Here is a 20,005-nt window from a genome sequence, read left to right as displayed (position 1 = left end):
AAGACTCTTGTCTCTGTTGCAGGGCCAACACTCACACCAGTGGAATATTCCTCTGGGCCACCCTGGGCTAAGGCCTTAGAGATCACCTTGAGCTTCTGTCTTTATCCCATTTGACAGATGAGGAAATCGAGGCTCACAGGAGTCATGTCATTTTCCCAAGGTCACACGGCTGCTAAGGGCAGAGCTGGGATTTGAACAGGGCCTTTCCAGAAGCCCAAGCCCTTGCTCATCACCATCATGTCCACAGTCTTCCAGCTGATGCCTGAGCTGGGCAGTCCTGCTGGCTTGACTCCAAGACCTCCTTCTCCTCCTCCGAGAAGCCTGCCTGGGCTGGCAAGGCCTGCCTCTGCCACTCTGCTCCTATCTGCTGCCGACTGGAGTCTCTGGTTTCCAGAGCATCCAGGGAGGGTCCCGCCAGCGCTGGCTGGCTCGGACCCCCTGAAGTCATCCTCTTGGCCAAGACATTTTGACTGCAAGGAATAGGAGCCCACGAGAATGCAGGCGATGGGGGTCCCATAAAAATCCACAGTCCTCAGCCCATCCAGGCACTGTGGGCACCAAGCCGGGCCCTCGAGGACCGAGCACACTCCCCTTCTCTGAGGACTCTCCCTCTCTCTGTCTCCTTTGGGGCATCCCGGTGGTGAGGATGCCCGTGACCCCCAGCCCCAAGGCCGCGAGTTCCCCATCTGCATCGCCACCCCCCGCCACTCCTCCACCTCTGAGCACTAACTCCCAGAGGTTCTCGGCGGGACCAGCAATGGTAGTCCTGACTTGGCCTGGGCGGGGCAGTGCAGGGAGGTGTCTGTCTGTGCACAGGAAGTCAGGAGTGTGGAGGTGGGCGATCACCTGATCTTCTCCTGCCCGGGTGCTCTGTCTCAGGGTGAAGCCCCAGGGAAGTAACTGACACTGTCTACAACCTGGGGGCAGGGACCCCACCTTCTTTGCTCCATCAGTGCGGGCAGGTAGCACCTGCCCAACAAATATTTGTGAAGGAGTGGAATGAATGTTAAAAGGTGTCCTGGTCCCCAAAAGGACCAGGTCCCCAAATGGACACAGATGGGAAAGGCTGTGTTGAACCTGCTCAGCAGGTTCCTCTCCTACAGGACTCGTCAGAGCCTTTAATTAACCACCGTTCACTATGCTCTGGGAGGGAGGTAACATATGCAGCATTGCCCAAGCACCTTGCCAAAGCCTGTGTGCACAATTCTAGAACTGCGGTAAGTCAGAACTCAGGTGGTAATGCTGTTTCAGGCAGTCCAAGGGAAGCTGTGTCAGGTACCAGCCGAGAGCATGGCCTCTGGAGTCAGGCACACCAGTGCTGTTGCCTATTAGCCGTGTGACCTTGGGCCAGTCACTTGGCCTCTCTAAGCCACAGTTACCCCATACACTTCCATGGGGATCATCAGGGCCACCCCATCTCTGTCCCGGCTGCCATCATTGCCATTCTCTACCACACAGCAATGGCCTCCTCCCTGCCTTCTCTAACTCCCCTCTGCCTCTCAGCCTTGGATATGATCTCTGGGCACAGGGGACTCAGGTCCTCTTGTTCCCTATTCACTGTATACCCAGCACCCAGAACAGGCCTGGCACACAATGACATTTGCTAGATGAATGAATGAATGAATGAATGAATGAATGAATGAATGCTGTTCCTATGTGAACACTGAGTTTAGTTTGGGGCAGGCATGGCCACCCCCCGACTCTGATCCTCCTCCTACCCTTCTCTTGCACCTCAGTCTGGCCTGAACCCAAAGGAAGTCCATGACCCACTCAGCAAACATTTATTCAATTTGAATAATTATATCCTTTTGGGAGTTGGCTGACCAGAAACATGATTGGGAGAAACTCTTTCTCACATACGCATATAAACAACAACCTCCACCTCTGGAGGGAGCTAGAGGTGCCAGGTCAGGGCTCAGTGCTCCTGGGGATGAGCTTCTCGACTCCGCACCACGCCCCTGGGGCGGGACTATAGCCTTGTGCCCATCACACCGATGAAGAGAGTGAGGCTCAGAGCGCCTAGTGACTCGCCCAAGATCACACAGCGAGGGGGAAGCGGGGCAGCAGGTTTCATCTGACTCCAGACCCACCAGTCTTAACCCTCCGTCGTTGTTGACAGAGAACGATGGCATGGGACACAGGGAAGAACGCGGTTCTGGAGTCAAGGTTGAAATCCCACCTCTGCTTCTCCCCCAACTTGTGTGACACTAGGCCAGTCATGTCACCTCTCTGAGCCTCAGTTTCCTTATCTGTAAAATAGGGCTAATAATCCCTAATGTGGACTCCACGAGCTAGCAGATGGGAGAGAGATTTCTGAGGTAGTGCCAGTTCTGTGGCCGTGTATGTCCAGAGGGCAGAGAAGCCTAGGAAATGCCTGCCTCCAAAATGAAGCCATTGGCTGAGGCTGAGGCATCAGGGCCCACACAGTGGCTGACATACAACAGCCCTCAACGACCTCATGCAGAACGAATTGTCGTCTTCTGCTGGGGCTGCAGACTGGCCCAGAACACAGGGACACAGAGGCACAGAGCTTGAACTGGGGTCCCCTTGGACAGACCATGGGAAAACCAGCGATGCAGTGGGGCGGTGAGCTTGAGGCCAGGCACAGCCTAGACCCCTGCTCCAGCTCCGGGAGCCCGTGTGGGCGCATGAACCTGGGTACCTGTTGGCCAAGAACACCACTGCCTTGTCAGCCAGGCTGAGCACCCGTTAGTCAAGATGGCGGCCACCACATGGCGGCCACGTCTGCCCCCGAACGCCGGGTCCACTGGGTACCAAGAGCCCCACTGCGACTGGATGCGAAACGGAACAAATTAATTGTTGAACTGTGGCCAGGCTCCAAATGGAGTGAGTCAAAACCCAGCACAGCCTAAACTCTCCAAGGAGTGAGAAGAAACCAGTCGGCCCATCCCCATGCCCCTGAGAATGCTGGGTAATTACATTTTCCCCTTTGTCTTTTTGTTTTCCTTTAGCAGAACCACCAAGAAGCGGCCGCAAAAATCAGTTACAGCTTCCAAAGTGCTTCTTTCCCCAGAAATCTTTTATAAAAGGTGAAAGATTTACAAGACCCGAAGAGCAAACCAAGCAGGATAATTGTTTTTGGAACGACCCCAATATTTTCACCCCAGCGACCCCGGCTGGGCATGTTGCCCCATATTTATGATTCCTGGTCCTCTGCGCGCCGCCGGGTGACCTTTCTGAGCCCCCTCTGCGAGCCCCCAGTCCCTTATCGGGCCTGTAACTCACCCTGACGTTATCTCTCGGGAGGGTTTTATGCACTTTAATTTAACTCCCCTCATCATTATTTCCCGGACTTCAAGGTTTTCTCTCCCGAGCTGCCCTTCCCGGGACAAGCATAATCTGTTTGCCATCAAGCCCAATAAATATGTTTGTGCGGGAGACGGGAACCATTTGGGGAGAGAGGCCCAGGCCTGGGAAGCAGCCTCGGGCTCTCACCCGAGTCTGGGCAGCAGGGCTGGGCGGTGTGTCCTTGAGCCGCTGTCCTGCCCGGACCCTCTGCCTTGGTTCTCCGGCCAGTGGCCTGGTCTAGCAAACGGACATACAGGCAGCCAGCGAAATTTGAATTTCAGACGAACGATGAATTTATTTTAGTGTAAATGTGTCCCATTCAATATATGCAAAACAAATTATTCGTTGTTTACCTGCGATTCCACTTGAGCTGGGTGTCTCGTGTTTCCTCTGGCATCAGCTCCTGGGAGGCGCCCCGCTCACTCCCCTGAGTGCAGATTAGGACCCCGGAGAGCGGATTCGGGTCCAGAGCTGCTGAATACAGTACCACAGCCGACGGCTTAAACAAAAGATACTTCTTTTCTCACACTTCCGAAAGCTGGAAGCGCCAAGATCAAGGTATTGGCAGTGTCGGTTTGTCCTGAAGCCTCTCTCCTTGGCTTGTCCCCCTTCTCATGAGGACACCAGTCAGGGGCTGGGGTTAGGACTTCAGCATAGGACCCACCACAGCCCCGCAACAAGAGCCCCAGAGAGTGAAGGGGGCAGGACAGCTATTTCCTCCTGACCCACCATGCCCTACTCTCAAAGGGGTCCTCCCTCCGAAAGGGTGAATACCGCCATGAGAACCTTCCACGCCCTGGTTCCACCCTCGTGGTCTGAAGCGGGCCTCATCCTGGCAGCTGCCGCAGGGGGAATGCTCCCCTCGCGCACCTGGCTGTCTCCGCAAGCCCCCATGGTCCATGTGATCCTTGGCAAGGTGGTCCTTGAGGGCAGCACCGCGATGACCCGGCCTCAGAAGACAGTCTTGTCCAGCTCCACCGAAGCCCGGCCTGAGCTCTCAGCAGCAAACTCCATGTAGGCATAGCCCTTGGGGCATCCAGAGAACTTGTCACATGGCACAGTGACCCAGGGGACCTCTCACAGGAATTGGAGTAGGCCTCCAGCTCCTAGGCCAGAGGCTGATCTGTGGTTCGACGGCACCTTCTCCATGGGGTCCCAGGGCTCAGCAGCTGCCCCGCCTGCACGGCCCCTATGCCCTCCCCGACCCCGGGCCCTGCTCCCTGGGCTGCTCCAGCCCCTGGACCCACTCCATGACCCACAGCTTCCGTCTGATGGCCTCCAGCTCCTGGTCAGGACCACCTCCCACAGCAAGTCCGAGCAACTCAAACGTGCTTATGTGGCCTTGCCCGTTCGTTTCCACAGTAAAGGCTCTTTTGGGCTCTGCCCAAAACACAGCCCGTAGACATTTATTGAACAAATGGAATCAACACAGACTTCCCTAACCACGGTTAATGCCAGCAATGAAATAACCACATTATACCCGTAACAAAAGGTGTCCACGAGAACCTCCCAGAACCTCCCTTCACCATCCAAAAGAAGCCAGGCTCAGGAGAGCAGAAGCTGTTACTGGAAGTTCAAGAACAGGCAAAACTCTTCCATGCTACCAGCCTTCACAGGGGCCGTGCCATCTGGAGAGCGGTCACACATGTCCACTTAAGCTCTGTGCACTTTGCCCTATGAAAGCTATACCTCAATTCAACAGTTAGGGAAAATAAAAATAATGTTAAATGCATCTGAGTCCTACGAATCTATACATCGGATTAAACTGCATGGAAACACAAATGAAATCATGTAAAACCTAGTGAAACCTACGTCAGGCTGTGCTTCTCTAGCAGAATCGTACGAACATAATTTCCCAGCTTTGATACTGTCTCTCAGCTGTGCAAGGTATCACCTCTGGGGGAAGCTGGGGGAAGGGTATCCTGGACTCTCATTACTATTTTTGCAACTTCCTGTAAGTCTATCATTAACGTTAAAATAAAACGTTCTTTAGAAAATTTAAAAACAAGAAATGTGTTGAAATCAGAATCAAATCTCTATGTATATAACATTTATTAAGCCCTGGAGAGAATTCAGAACAGTCTAGTGACCCAGGTTGAGCTATGAAAAAGGTAGGAGAGATTTGATTTATAAACTCAAAGAACTTAGTCTGGGAAAGGGTGGGACAGTTATTAATACATAACAAAGCTTAGCTGATACCAGCCTAAAGAGGCACACTGAAAAGAAAATAGGGGATACAATCATAAATATTGGATGAAGTAGTACTTAGTATCATTTTTTAAAAAGGATTTTATTATTTACTTATTTATTTATTTAGAGAGTACACGTGGGGGGAGGGGCAGAGGGAGAGAGAGACTCTCAAGCAGACTCCCCGCTGAGCACGGAGCCCGACGGGGGACTAAGTCCCAGGACCCTGAGATCACGACCTGAGCCAAAATCAAGAGACACTCACGAACTGAGCCACCCAGGCGCCCTGGTACTCTAGTATCTTAATGCTATCTGATTTTTCATGATCACGTGCCTCTTTGATGTGAGGACTTGTTTTTACTCATTTTTGGAATACTCTATCAGCTGTTAATATCTCTAAACATTGTTAATTAATATCTTGGCTTCTGTACTTGGTAGCCCAGAGGAAAAAAACAAACAAACAAACAAACAGAAAAAAGACTACGCCTGAGTCCGAACATGGAACACGAGCAGGGAAGTTTAATCAGATAACACAGCAAAACAAGGGCTTCCTCCAGGACAGGCTATACCCCCAGAGGGCAGGAACCTGTCTCATCACCTCTTGTTCCCAGAGTCTGCACAGAGAAGGCACACAATAAGAATTTGCTGGGTGGGTGAGTGAGTGAGTGAGTGACACCTCGGTTGGACTTCTGTCCCTGGCCTCACGGGCCAAGGGGCCTCCTTGGGTTGGGTTCCCGAGGCCTGGTACCCAGAACACCGAGGGCCGCCTTTCCACCCCCACAGAGGCCGGGCCTGTGCCCTGGAGCCAAGGACGGCCACTGCCTGTCCCCTCCCTGGTGCCCCGGCACCCAAGAACCCACCCCTCTGGGCCCTTGGCTCTGCCACCTGCAGCAAGGGCAAGACACTGGGGAGACAGGGAGAATCTATGCTCCACTTAGGAGGCAGGGCCCAGGTGTTCGGGGAGGCCTCGGGCCTGTAAAGACATGGTGCTTTGGAGAGGGTCTCCTTATACAATAAAAGATTATCAACTAAATAAAACAAGAAGTGACCGGGGCCACTATGCCCTGTTGGATTGAAATCGTGTGAGCAAAGTGGTTTTCTCGGAGAGATTTATTTCCTGGGCTGGCTTCAGGCAGCCAGCCCAGCCGGAAAGAACGGGGCTGGTCTCCCTCCATTTGCGGGGGAGGGAGGGCGCGGGGTTTTATTTAATCTTCCAATGAGCTGGAACAGTGAAGACGGCGTGAATGGACATTAATTCTGAAACAAATTATTAAAGTGTGATCTGGGATTCCGGGAAAGCCATCTACCCCCTGCCTGTCCTCCACTTCCCCTCACCAAGGCCATAAAATCCCTCCTCTCCACTCAAAACCCAACACCAAGCTAACGGGGTTTCCCATCCAGGCTGAGGAGAGAGGCCTGGAATTGACCTCAGCCGAGAGCCAACAGAGCAGCAGGACTGCCCGTGTCCCTGGGCCTAGGCCATCTGCCTGCCTGGGCCTTGGCCGCTGACAGGGACCCCCACATTTCTTGTTCCCTCTTACCTGTATTTGTGTTCAAGGATGCTGTAGGCCTCAGTCATGTGAGCTCAACTTCCAACGCCTGCACCATAGGGACCTCAGCTCTCCTTGGGCCTCCCGACCCCCTTCCTCACACCTAGCCCAGCCCAGGCCAGCATGGATCCTGCCCTCCTAAGCTGTATGGTGCCCCACATCCCACACCCCACTGCTGGGCCCTGCCCAGGCCTCCCAGTGCTGAGCCCAGTCCAGGCCCTACTCATCTGAGAAGAAAGAGATTCGGAATTCGGGTAAGGAGCCAGAAAGAATGGTCTGGGGGGTTCTGGGGCCTCTGGCGGGGTCCTGGAGACACAGAACAGTCAGACCCAGCACCCTTGGTGGCCAGTCCAGGAGAGGAGAGACAGCCGTTGGAGAGTGAGTGCTGTGAAGACGGTGGCTCATGAAGGGGTGAACCTAGTCGGGTGGGTGCTGGGGTGAGCCCGGCCCCCTGACCTAGGCACTGAGTAAACCAACTGGACCAGGACATTCTGAGTGGAGAAAACAGCATTTGTAAAGGTCTGGAAGTAGAACATTGACTGTTTGTTTCCAAGATCTATAGTAATAACAGTTAAAATGTATTGAGCATTTACTATGTGCTGAGCCAAGTACTTCACGCATGTTCTCTAATTTTAGTCTTTCCAACAACCCTAGGAGGAGGCAGGGAGTATCAGTATTCCCATTTACAGATTGGGGGACTGAAGCTCAGAGAGGCCCAGTTGCCCAACATCGAGTCAGTCTGTGGGAGAGTCAGAATTTGAACCCAGGTCTGTCTGACTCCAGAGACGATGCTCGTTGCCACCCCCATACTCTGCCTCCCCCGAACCCCCAGATCCAGGCTTCCCCCACTGCCCCATACCATGAATCCAAGCCCAGTCCCCTGACCAAGACACCAGGGAGCCTGGGGCCTGGGCAAACCCACTGGCCTGGCTCTCCCTCATTCCCTAGTCCCCTCCTGTCCCTCTAACAACAGGGCCTGTGTCCCTGGGTGACAGGGGCTGGGCAGGGCTGAGAGACCCCAGGCAGGTCAGCCCGTCTGGGGGAGCCCAGCAGCCCACCACGGCCATGGCCATGGGCCCACTTGCCCAGGACTCACATTTTGTAATGATCAGAAAACATCTGAAGGCCGTATGGCTTGACATCCAATGTAGATGGGCCACTCAAGTCCCAAGTCCCAGAGCCTGGCAATGGATCGGGGCCAAAGGCTCACCATGGCTCCCATCAGGCCAGGCTGGGGGCCCCTGAGCTGCTCCTTCTCCAGGCCATGGCACTGCCATCCACTAGGCTGTACAAGCCAGAAACCTGGGAGGGCCTTCCTGTCTGCTGCCCATCACTCCCCATCCCCTCCCTCAGCAAGTGCCATGACCCCCACCACAAAGCACATCCCCAATCCAACCATTTCTCCCTGCCCCACCTCCCCCTCCCTTGGCCCAGCACCCCCATCTCTCACCCTCCACAACCCCCAACCATCCTCCCCTCAACAGCCTAAAGGGGATCCTTTAGAAACCCAGATCCAGGGGCTCCTGGGCAGCTCAGTTGGTTGAGCATCTGACTCTTGGTTTGGGCTCAGGTCATGATCTCGGGGTTGTGGGATCGAGCCCCGTGTGGGGCTCCACGCTCAGTGGGGAGTCTGCGTGAGATTCTCTACCTCTCCCTCTGCTCTTACCCCTGCTTACACATGCGTGCGACTTCTCTCTCCCTAAAATAAATAAATAGGAAGGAAAGAAGGAAGAGCAAGAAAGAAGAAAGAAAAGAAAAGAAAAAGAAAGAAAGAAAGAAAGAAAGAAAGAAAGAAAGAGAAAGAAAGAAAAAGAAAGAAAGAAAGAAAGAAAGAAGAAAGAAAGAAAGAAAGAAAGAAAGAAAGAAAAAGAAAGAAAGAAAGAAAGAAAGAAAGAAAGAAAGAAAGAAAGAAAGAAAGAAAGAAAGGAAGGAAGAAAGAAAGGCAAACCCAGATCCAGTCGGGCCCTTCCACCACCCCACCCCACTCTAAAACCCTCCAGGGGCTGCTCCCCACAGTCTGTGCCACGGTCTGGGCTCCTACGTGCCTACCTTCCACAGCCTTCCATGGCCTCACCTGCCTCGGCCCTCACGACTCACCCCCTCTCAGAGCCTGGCTCCATGGCTTGCCTTCCTGTCCTCAAAAAATGACGTCCTTCCTGCTTCAGGACCTGCACCTGGCTGGCTGGTCCCTCTATCCAAACTTGCCCTTTGGGCCCCTCCTCCTCTCAACTTTGGGGTCCCAACTCCCCGCACCCCCAGTGGAGACCAGGCCCTGCTATGAGCTCTTGTCCTCCTTAAAATCAAATAATATATAATTAGCGTCCGGCCCTTCATAGACCTGGAACCCAGGGAGGCTGGGCTCATGATGCTCAGCATGGGCTCTAGCAAACAGTAGGTGCTCAGTAAATGACTACTGTCGCATAAAGAAAAGCGCCAACGCCCAGCCCTTCTGCGTCCTTCAAACCCTACACAGTGCCGGCCCTGCTGAGAGTGGAGGGCCGGGGGAAGAGCCAGACGGACCTGCCCCAAGGAGCACCCAAGGAGGAGGGTGGGGTGAAGCAGGCTGGAAAGAGGGGAGGCTCAGGGAAGGGGTGGGGGCTGTGCCCCTCCCTCCACATCCCTCCATAACTTCCCAGAAGCAGGAACACCTGACAAGATCACAGACAGGAGGACGCAGAAGCAGTGCATGGTAAATAGGCATCATCATTCTCTTGTTCTCTGATGATGGGAAAAGAGTACATTTTTCATCAGCCTAGAAAACAAAAACAATGAAAAACTAAGGATTGGGAAAGAACTTAGTTAGCCATGGCCCTCCGGCTGGCAATGCGCTCACCACCCCGCCCAAGCTATGGGCTCAGGTCAAGTTTTGCCGCACTCATGACACAATTGTCCTCCTCCCTCTGGCAGGACACAACGTGGAGTCCTTCTTGATGCCGCAATGATTTGGAAATGATGTCACAACTCTGTGTCTATTGTCCAGGTCCCTCTCGAGGCTCTCTGCCACCCCTGGGGCCAAATGCCCCACCGTCTCCAGCTCTGGGTCTGAGTTCCTGGGAAGGGTAGCAGGAGACACAAGCAGCCCCAGTGGGGGACGGCGGCCCCACCCCAAAGACTGGTCCTGCCACCCCGGTGGGAGCGCAAAGCCTCGAGGGATGGCCGGCGAGAGCTCCTGGGGGGCTGGGTTAAGAGCCTGGATGGGGCTTCCTTAGACCAGCATTGACCATGACAACAAATCACAGCTCCCCGGGTCTGGCCCTTTCTGGGAGCCGGGCCCCGGGCGCAGCACTGGCTGACACCTGGCAGCCAGACACCTGGCACAGCAGGGGCTCACGTGATCCCCTGTGAGTTTGGGACCTTAGTGCACAGAAGGTGGGATTCGCCAGCGACACGCAGACAGGACAGGAGAGAGGACATCGCCCCTCATCTCTGTGCTCCAGGCCTGTGGGCAGAGTCAGGAGGCCCTCAAGAACACAGTTCGCCCAGCACCTGGGGATGCCGCGCAGCAAGACGGAAGCTGAGGGCCGGGAAGGGCCCAGAAGGTGGTTCAGGGACTCAGGACTTGGTCCAGGGAGGCTCACAGTCGCATTTGGGCTTAAGGCTACCAGGCCTTCCCGTGGGGAGTGGGTGAGAGAGACTGGACCCTGGAGGACAAGAAGGGGTAGTAGGGGCCAGAGAGAGAGAGAGAGAGAGAGGAGGGGTGAGGAGGGAGGGTGGGCCGGAGACCTCAGGGATGGGAGCAACATAGTCACAGACATCGCCGCTTGGTGAGCCAAGCTGGTGGGGCTCCAGGTGTCCCGGCTCAGAGACGCATGCACCTGTCACAGCGTCTCCGCCCACTGGCTCCAGTCCACAGTTAGTCTGCCCCCTCTCTCTCTCCTGCTGGCTTTTCCCGGTTCCTTGTCCCCCAGCTGAGCCCACCAGGGAAACCGCAGCCCCCCACCCTTGATCTGAGCAAGGCAAGAATGGGGGTCCCCCGGTCCCCACCACTGCACTCCCTCACTCCCCATGGTGGCCACACTTACCGGGCCCCAGCCCTCTTCAGTCAGGGAGCCTTCTGCCTCCCGACAGCCCCTCTTCTGAACCCTGCTCACCCATCATACCCTCTCACTCGGCAGGCCCAGGACAGCCACTCCTGCCTTCCAGCGGGCCTGCCACGGCCGTGACTGAGTCCTCACAGCGGCCTTGACAGAGGATCTACGTGACCCATTCTACGCCCAAGGAAGCAAAGGCTCGGCAAGGAGCAGTGACCTGTCCAGGGTCACTCAGAGAGAAACTGCAGAGACGGGGTCCCCGAGATCTCTTTGACTCTCAACCCCAGCTCTTTCCCCCTGCCCAGAGCAGCTCCGGTAAGGAGCGGGCCCTCCACACACCGTGTCACTGAACCGGCCACACGGGAAATACCTTATTATTTCTGATCTGCTCAGGACTTTCCCAATTGCAAGACAGTAAAAATGCAAACCAGCTAAAGTCAATAAGGGATTTATGGCTCAAAAGCCAAAGAAAGAATGTTGATAGTGAAGATTCCAAAGCCTCTGGCCAAGGGGGTCACATGCCCTTCTCTGAACCAACCACGACACCAGGATGGGCACGTGGATTGGCCAGCTCCGGATCGTACCTCCTTTGTTGTCCTCAGTAGCGGGCACCGGGCTTGCTACCAGAAGGGAAGGGGAGAAAATACAGCTCAGAGAGGTTAAGCAACCCTCCCAGATCACACAGCATGCCCTGAATCTGCGCGCATGCACGTGTGTGTGTGTGTGCGTGTGCGTGTGCGTGTGTGTGTGTGTCTAAGTCTGTGTGGGGTGAGGGTGGTGACACAGTGTTTGGGGGGGGGAGATTCTCTTGGCTTCTGCGGAAGAAAGTCCAAATTTCTTTTTTTCTGGCATTTAGGTCCTCCAAGCTCTGGCCCCTGCAAGGCTCTCTCTCTTCTCACCTCCCCCTCTGATCGCACTCCCCAACATGTGCAGCCACCAAAGACATGTCCTTCCTGCTCTGCTGACAGGAGTGGGACCTTACCCCTCTCTAAACCCCTTCTCCCATGCCTCCTACTCCTGGGGCAGAGCTCAGGGCAGCTGCTTATGAAATGTGTGGATTCTGGAATGAGCTGGAAAGCATATAAAAGTCCTGAGGCTCAAAACCCTCCAGACACAGCTCACCATCTCCAAGGCCATGTCTTCTGTTGCTGATTTGGGGCAAGTCAATCCCCACCCCCACTGGTCAAGTTGGCCCCAGAGCTCACCTGCCTTCAGGGCTTCTCCTCTGGGCCTTCTCTGGGAGATCAAAAGGTTTCTCCAGGCCCAGTAGAGACTCAAGAGGATGCCCCTACAAAGACACACACTTGCAGGCGTGCACACACATACACGGCACCCCAGCTGTTTCCTTCAAATAGGGTTGGTGCCCATCTCCCACTCAAGTCTTCCCTTTGGAGAAGGAGCCCAGGGAAGCCCAAGGGAGGGATTTGAGAGAGATGAAGAGACACCCCATATCTCTGCCCTTGCAGGCAGTCCCCCAAGCCTGCAGATCCCTGCGGGGACCTCCCCTGGAACAAAGGAAGAACTCCCCAGGCTGGACGTGCACACGCCCAGCACCAACCCCAGGCGCTTCCACCTGTGCACACCACACGCAGGCCTCCCCACGGACTCACGAGTCCTGAACGCGTCCCTGTTCCCACCCGTGGCTACTCTCAGGACGCGGGTGGACGGGCACTTGCTGTCAGACAGTCACCAGGACCCCGCGCACACACACGCTACGACAGGGGGCAGGGACACAGTCCGGCCTACCGTCCTCCGCCCCCGCCGGAAAGCCCGAGGGTGCAGGGGCGCGCATCTCTGCAGCTAGGTCGCCGAGGCCTGGGCGGGGGGCACGGGGGGGGACAGCTGTGGGGACTGCGTAGAGGCTGGGGGGTCCGGCCGCCTGTCCCACGCCACGCGTCGGTCTGGGCCTTGGCCTTGGCCTCTGCCGGCGGCAGTACGACCCCTAACGCCCCAAACACACACGGGGGTCTCCGCGGACCGACGGGTGGGCGGCGGCGGGGACGGCCACGCGGGACCCGGAACGGCCAGGACACGCGGCCGCGGGAGTCGCCGGGGAGGCCCAACTGCAGCCTCTTGGCGCCACCTATGGTCCGCCCTGCGCCGGCTTCCCCGCCCCGGGCGCCCGCGGCTCCGTCGTGCACATTCTCTTCCTCTCGGGGCGCCCACCGGGACCCCGCCGCTCTCCCGCACTCAGCCCCGGGGGAGGCACACCTCACCTGCCCCCCTGCCCTGCTGTCCCCCCTTACAGAGGGGCACACGGAGCCTGGGCCCACAACCCCGACGTGGGGAGACCAGGCCGCCGCCTTGACTGTCTGGGGCGTGTGGAGTGGGGGCAGCTGAAGCTGGCCTGCCACCTCCGGGGCTGTGGACCGAGCGCCTCCGCACCACCTGCCTCATCCAGGGAGATCCGCCGGCCCCCAGCCTTCCTCTGAGCCCGGACCCACTGCCTGCCTGTCTGTCCTCAGGAGCTGCTCCCGCCTATTTAACACTGTCCTGGAGTCTTAGGAAAATCACACCAGGAAAAAAGAAGCTTGGAGACCCAGCCTCCCTGCTCACCGTGGGCCCAGAAAACCAAGCCCTGTGCAGGCTCCTTTGCTCTGGCCTGGTCTCCGTGAGTTACTCTGATTGTCTAGACAAAGATCCTCAGGCCCCTCCCTCTGCCACCCCCTACTGTGACTTGCAGGGACTGGCACCCAGTGTTTTATGTTGTTGTTTTGCACTGACGACAGCAGTGAGAACCTTTGGAACATAAGCTCTGGACCAGGCCCCGCAATCCTCACCACAAATCAACCCAGGGTCGGGGGGGTTATTATTACAGATTAACCTGAGAATCAGCAAGGTCGGGGAGGCTTGCCTAAGCTCACGTGGAGCAGGTGAAGGGCAGAGTTGAGACTGGCTTTGTGACATGACCCACTCACTCATACACGCAAGAGTCACGATCACATTGGTCACGGGGTGTAAGGTGCCAACCCGAGGCTTAGCCCTCCATGTGCCTACATGTCAGATGCCTCTGGGCTGACCCTCCAGTTTCACATCTGGGCAGACTGAGTCCCCAGAGACACGGGGCCTTGCTCAGGATCACACACAGTGGCTGTGGTCAAGGCTGCTCAAAAACCCAGGCTAGACAAGAGTCCAGGACCCGGCTGAGCTGCCAGAACTGCGGTCCCCACTCTGTAGGATCAACCGTGTAGCTGGAGCTCTCCGTCTGGGAGCAGAGTGATGAAGGGGAGGGGACACGTATTGACACAAACAGTAACAAACCCAGAGGTCACAGCTGAGACAAGCGCTTGGCTGGGGCTTGGGGGAAGCCCAAGGAAGAGCCGAAATGCGGTAGGGGTCAGCCAGGGAAGGAGTCCCAAGGGAGTGACATCCAGTGGGCATTAAAGGATGAGTAGGAGTTTGCCAGTGGAAAAATGCAGGCAGGGATATTTCAGGGGACACATGGGGTTTGGAAGCCTAAGGGAGCTTGGCGTGAGGCGGTTTATACCTTGGTGGTTAAGAGTATGGGCTTGGGGGGCGCCTGGGTGGCTGAGTCGGTTAAGCGGCTGCCTTCGGCTCAGGTCATGATCCTGGAGTACCGAGATTGAGTCCCGCATCAGGCTCCCAGCTCAGCGGGGAGTCTGCTTCTCCCTCTGACCCTCCCCTCTCTCATGCTCTCTGTCTCATTCTCTCTCTCAAATAAATAAATAAAATCTTTAAAAAAAAAAAAAAAAGAGTATGGGCTTGGGCAGTAGATAGGCCCGGATTGGGGCCCCAGCCCTGCTGTGTGACCTGTGGCCTGTGACTTAACCTTCTGAGCTTCCATCTCCTCATCTGTAAAATGAAAGTAACGGTGATCCCTTCAGTCAAGGGGCAATTGCAGGGTTAGCACAGGGTGGGACACACAGAGGGAACACATGGATACCCAGGAGGGAAGACCGGAAACTATTGGCAGGGAGCAGATAGGAACAAAGAAGGAGGTGGCTGAGGAGGTCATCAGAGGTCAGATAGACCTGGAGCTACCTTGAAAGTCAAGCTAAGGAATTTGGCCTCATGCGGAGGGCAGCAGGAAGGCGTGGAAGGGCTTGGAGTCTAGGAGTCACAAATGGGATTTGTGTTTTAGAGGGTGCCCACGGAGCAAAGGCTGGGGTGTCCCTGAAGAAGGACAGAGAAGAGGGCCCTGAGCTCTAACCCCAGCCATGTCCTTGGCCCTCCGCCCCCTCAGCCCTGATGCTTCTCATCCTCAGCTCTGTGAGGCGGAGAAGCTCCTCCACCTGATTCTGAGGCTGAGCCGGCCTGCAGCCATGGCCCCAGATGTCCCAGGCCCAAGCACCTGCACCCCCAGATAAGGACCTGGGGTTCCCTGTGACCGGGCCTCTGCTTTCCTCAGAGCCGTCCCTCCCCCACCACACACACAGCCACACTCCCAAGTCCCCATTACAGAGAAAGGACAGGCGGCACCGCCATAATTTCTATTTCCTTCTAAATAGATGCTCCCAGACCTGCTCCCACAAAACCAATTAAAGCACCTGCCTGGGATGGGGCTTTGTCAGCAAATTATTTCCAGGCTCTGAGGCCCAGGAATAAATCTCGGCAGGATGAAGTGGATCAGATGAGGACGGGAGCTGAGATGGGGTGCTCGAGCAGGCCGGGCGCACAGGGTCACTTTGTGCCCGGGCAGCTGCAGGTGGGGTCTTCGCTCGGCTCCCAGACCCGTAGTCAGACCTCCACAGTTGTGCCAGAGAATCGGTCACCAAGGAGTCAGACATCCTGGCTCCATGTCGGGAGCTCTCCCTGGGAAGCTGCTTGGAACCGACTTCTGGGGCCATGGTGGGGAGCGGTGACCTGAGCATCTCCACATCATCCTCACCACCACCGGTCCCGCGTCCCTGGGCTGCTTCTCTGCCATGTAGCAGGAAGCGGATGCAGGCGGCCTCAGTGGGAGTCAAGAGGCCTTGGCTCCCAACTCACTGTGGGACCTTGGGCGAGTCCTTCCCTGCTCTGGGCCTCAGTGTTTCTATCTATAAAATGGGGGAGATGAGAGTTTGGCTAGTGCTCCCAGCTCCACCATTAAAGGCACCTCATGAAACTCCACGTGGCCTTCTGGTTCCGGCCCAGGCTGGTCTTCTAGAATGCCCATGGACGCTCTCTTTAGGCAGGCAAAGGCCAGGGGGTGGGTAGCATCCCATCCAGTGCAGCCATTATGGCTCCCAGGAGCTCAGAGCCTGGTAGAGGGAAGGAAGGGGCTGAGGGAGGTCTGGCTGGGGAAATGGGCAGTGATTCCTACACAGAGGGTGAAGGCCTCCCAGGGAGGGATCACTGGGGCTAGGCTTGGAAGGTTGAATGGGAGCTCACTGGGTTGAGATGTCATTCTCCCAAAATAGAAATGATTCTGGTTCACATGGCATCTCCGTGAGAATTCGAAAAGACACCGTTACTTCCTCTTTACTCCCATCTTTCAGGAAACTGTCTTAACTTTAGAAAATCTGCCACGTCAAGGCACCTGGGTGGCTCAATCAGTTAAGCGTCCAACTCTTGGTTTCGGCTCATGTCGGGATCTCAGGGTCATGAGATCGAGCCCCACATCAGGCTCCACACTCAGCTGGGAGTCTGCTTGAGGATTCTCTCTCCGTCTCCCTCTGCCCTTCCCCACCCAAATAAATAAATAAGTCTTTAAAAAAGATAAAAGAAAATCTGCCATGTCTATGACACGAAGCGAGAATGCCCCTAGGATTGAGCAGTGTACAACCCCCATAACTGTACTATAGCTCCAGGAGAATCCAGGCAGAAGCAGCAGGAGCTGCCCGTCCCAGCACCCTTGAGAGGGACAGAGGCAGCACAGAGACCTCCTGCAGCCAGAGGTGTGCGAGGGGACGGCCCTCGGGGGCACATCAGATGTGCTCCATCCCCAAACACTGTAGGTTCAGAACTTACAAAGGTATGGGGAGCGCTCCCCGAGTTTGGGCACAACCCTCAAGGAGTGACTGACACCACCATGAATCCTCACCCAACCCCGCAGCAGGATACAGTGGAAGAAACTGAGGCAGCTGGAGACCATGTCGCAGAGAGACTCTGTGTCCAAGCTTGGGGTTTCCCATGGTTTCCCAAGAGCGTTTTTCGTGTTACACATTTAATTCCTTATGTGTCAGAAAAAAATATACCCAACCCTTCAAGTCCAGCATTTCATGGGTATTAAAAATGAACATATTTTTTTGCAGCAAGGAAAATCACAAGTAAATGAGAACAGGTGGCATTGGTGATGGACCTGGGAGGGACTGAGATGCAGCGTCAACCACCCCCATTTGCACACAGGCGGCTGCAGACCCCTGGCAAGGGGATGTGGGCTCCTGGGTGTGAGTCCGTGCCAGGCTGTGTGTGGGCACTCTGGCCAGTGTGCAGCCACTCAGCATCGACGGCTGCCCCAGGCCGCTTCGTGCCAGGCTCTGCGGGGAGCCAGGGACACCGAGGAGCTCACCTGCTAGACATGATGTCTGTGGTGACAGAGGGGGGTGAGCCCAAGTGCCCAAGGGCTCTCAGCCAGTGAGCTGAGGCGGGGGATTCCAGGACCAGCGCCTACACTGTTCCGGGGCCGGGGGAGAGGCTGGACTTACTCTGTGCAGCCACCCCAGAGCCTTCTAATCAGTCCTGCACTTGTCCAGCTGGGCAGGGCTGGAAGGGCCTGGAAGTCAGGATTTGTTGGGCTTTTTGTTTTTAATAGAGGTGATTGTATAAAGCAGTATAGTACAATATAGTGATACAAGCTCAAAGAGCTTGTGAGCTTTGTGACAAGCTATGTGATATTGGGGCACATTACTCACCTTCTCTAAGCATTAGCTTCCTCATCTGCAAAGTAGGGATCCCAATACCTTCCTCAGAAGGGCATTTTGAGGACAAAATGAGATAACATATGTGTATCAGTTAACGACCGACCAGGAAAAGAGTATTTATTTACACAGAGAATGTGATCCAAGGAATTAACCACGCAGGACACAGAAGAGCTGAGAAGCCAAATTGGGGTGGGGGGGGGACAGTGACCCAGAGATTATTGTAGCAGGAAGCCGCTTTCCATCTGGGCACACAGGGAGGAGATGGGGCTTCCAGGGCCACCTGCTGGAGGCTGGAACCAGAGAGGGCCCATCTAGGAGAGGGGCAGCACAGCACAGTGAGTAACTGTAATTCCTATTATTTCCTCCCTCCCTCCCTCCCTCCCTCCCTCCCTTCTTTCCTTCCTTCCTTCTTTCCTTCCTTTCTTTCTTTTTTAACTTATGACCCTGAGATCAAGACCTGAGCTGAGATCAATAGCTGGACACTTCAGGGCACCTGGATGGCTCAATTGGTTAAGCCTTTGGCTCAGGTCATGAGCCCAGGGTCCTGAGACTGAGTCCCACGTCAGGCTTCCTGCTCAGCAGGGAGTCTGCTTCTCCCTCTACACTTCCCCCCTGCTCGTGATCTCTCTCTCACTCTCTCTCTCTCTCAAATAGGTAAATAGAATCTTAAAAAAAAAAAAAAAAGTGGGACACTCCACCAACTAAGCCACCCAGGAACCCTCTCTTGTTTTCCTTTCTATTGTTAAAATAATGCATGCTCAATATATTAAAACTACTTTAGTTGTAACAGAAACTCACTCAAGCCAGGTTAAACATGACAAAAAGGAATTTCATAAAATGCTACAGGGGAGTCTCTAAAATCCAAAGGCTGGACCCAGGACCAGGAAAGGTTATTGGGTGTCCGCAGCGCTCTCCTCCTGTCTCCTGCTTCTCTCCATGTGTCTGCTTCATACGTGTCGTGGCACTCAGGGTCCTCAGCCCCTGGCAGCAGCAGATGGCCCCCGACAGCTCCCAGGTTCACACTGAGTCTCCTTTCCAAATTCCTGGGGAAGGCATTCTGATTGGCCCAGCTTGGGTACCATTGCCTGTCCTGGTCCAATCATCTATGGCCAAGGGGGCGGGGTCACAGGGCTGCCAGTCACCTTGCCCACCATGCCTGGGGAGCATAGCCCATGGATTTGTGAGCTGGCCTTGCAAAACCTGTTGAAACATACAGAAAGTATTAAAATGCACCTTATTGTTGAATTGTAAAGAAATTTTTTAAAAAGATTTATTTATTTGAGAGAGAGAGAGAGAGTAAGCAGGGGGGAGGGGCAGAGGGAGAGAGAGAATCCCAAGCAGACTCCCCACTGAGAGAGGAGCCCCATGTGGGGTTCGATCTTGGGACCCTGAGATCATGACCTGAGCCAAAATCAAGAGTCAGCCAGCCACTCAACCAGCTGAGCCACCCAGGCCCCCTGTAAAGAAATTTTTGATGTTTCTTTTCAGGTTTTTCTGTTTTGGTTGTCTCTACTGTTATTTTTAACATAAATGATGCTGCAGGTAACAGCCCTCCCCCAATGTCTCCTGGGGATGAATTCCCGGAGATGGCAGCCTCCTGTACTGCACCAGCCCACTGGCCGTGGCTGACAGGGTCCCTTTACTGCCCACCACCCCCCCAGGCCATCAGTGGGCAGTAGGTGCTGGTATTTTCTTAAATGATTGTTCTTTACAAGGGGAGCCTGCATTGCGGGTTTCAGAAGGAAAAGAGGCAAGTGGGCCCCACGGCTGACTAACCCCTCTGTGGCTTTATTTTGTTTTTTGGCTTTGTGCATATTTATTTGATTAATTATTATTTGATTATCTGATTAGTTATTATTCCAGACCTCAGTAATCCATTAAGCAAAACTATACAAAGTCGAAGCTTAATTAAACGGAACTTTGACCTCAGTTGGGGGAAAAGGAGTTTATTTAACAAGAAGGTAAAATAGTTTGTGGCAGCCAGAGGGATGATATTTTTGCTTCCCAATTTTTATTATAAGATTTTCCAAAACATAGGGAAATTGAAAGAACTTCCCAATGAACACTCATATACCCTCCATCTGGATTCAGCAACGATTCATACTTTGGTTTACCTGTCTCT

At 54.9% G+C, this 20,005-nt stretch overlaps 1 non-coding gene across 1 annotated transcript; it reads right to left on the bottom strand.

Annotated features, from left to right (window-relative positions):
- Positions 1-2,975: 2,975 nt before the first annotated feature.
- On the bottom strand, positions 2,976-3,088 carry LOC123326617. Its single transcript, XR_006541208.1, has one exon. It is a non-coding gene; the product is annotated as a U5 spliceosomal RNA (small nuclear RNA).
- Between the last annotated feature and the right edge of the window lie 16,917 nt (positions 3,089-20,005).

The sequence above is a fragment of the Neomonachus schauinslandi genome, chromosome 13 (assembly GCF_002201575.2).
Source record: "Neomonachus schauinslandi chromosome 13, ASM220157v2, whole genome shotgun sequence".
Taxonomy (NCBI): domain Eukaryota; kingdom Metazoa; phylum Chordata; class Mammalia; order Carnivora; family Phocidae; genus Neomonachus; species Neomonachus schauinslandi.
The sequence above is the reverse complement of the archived record's forward strand: the minus strand, read 5'-3'. Positions and strand labels throughout refer to the sequence as shown.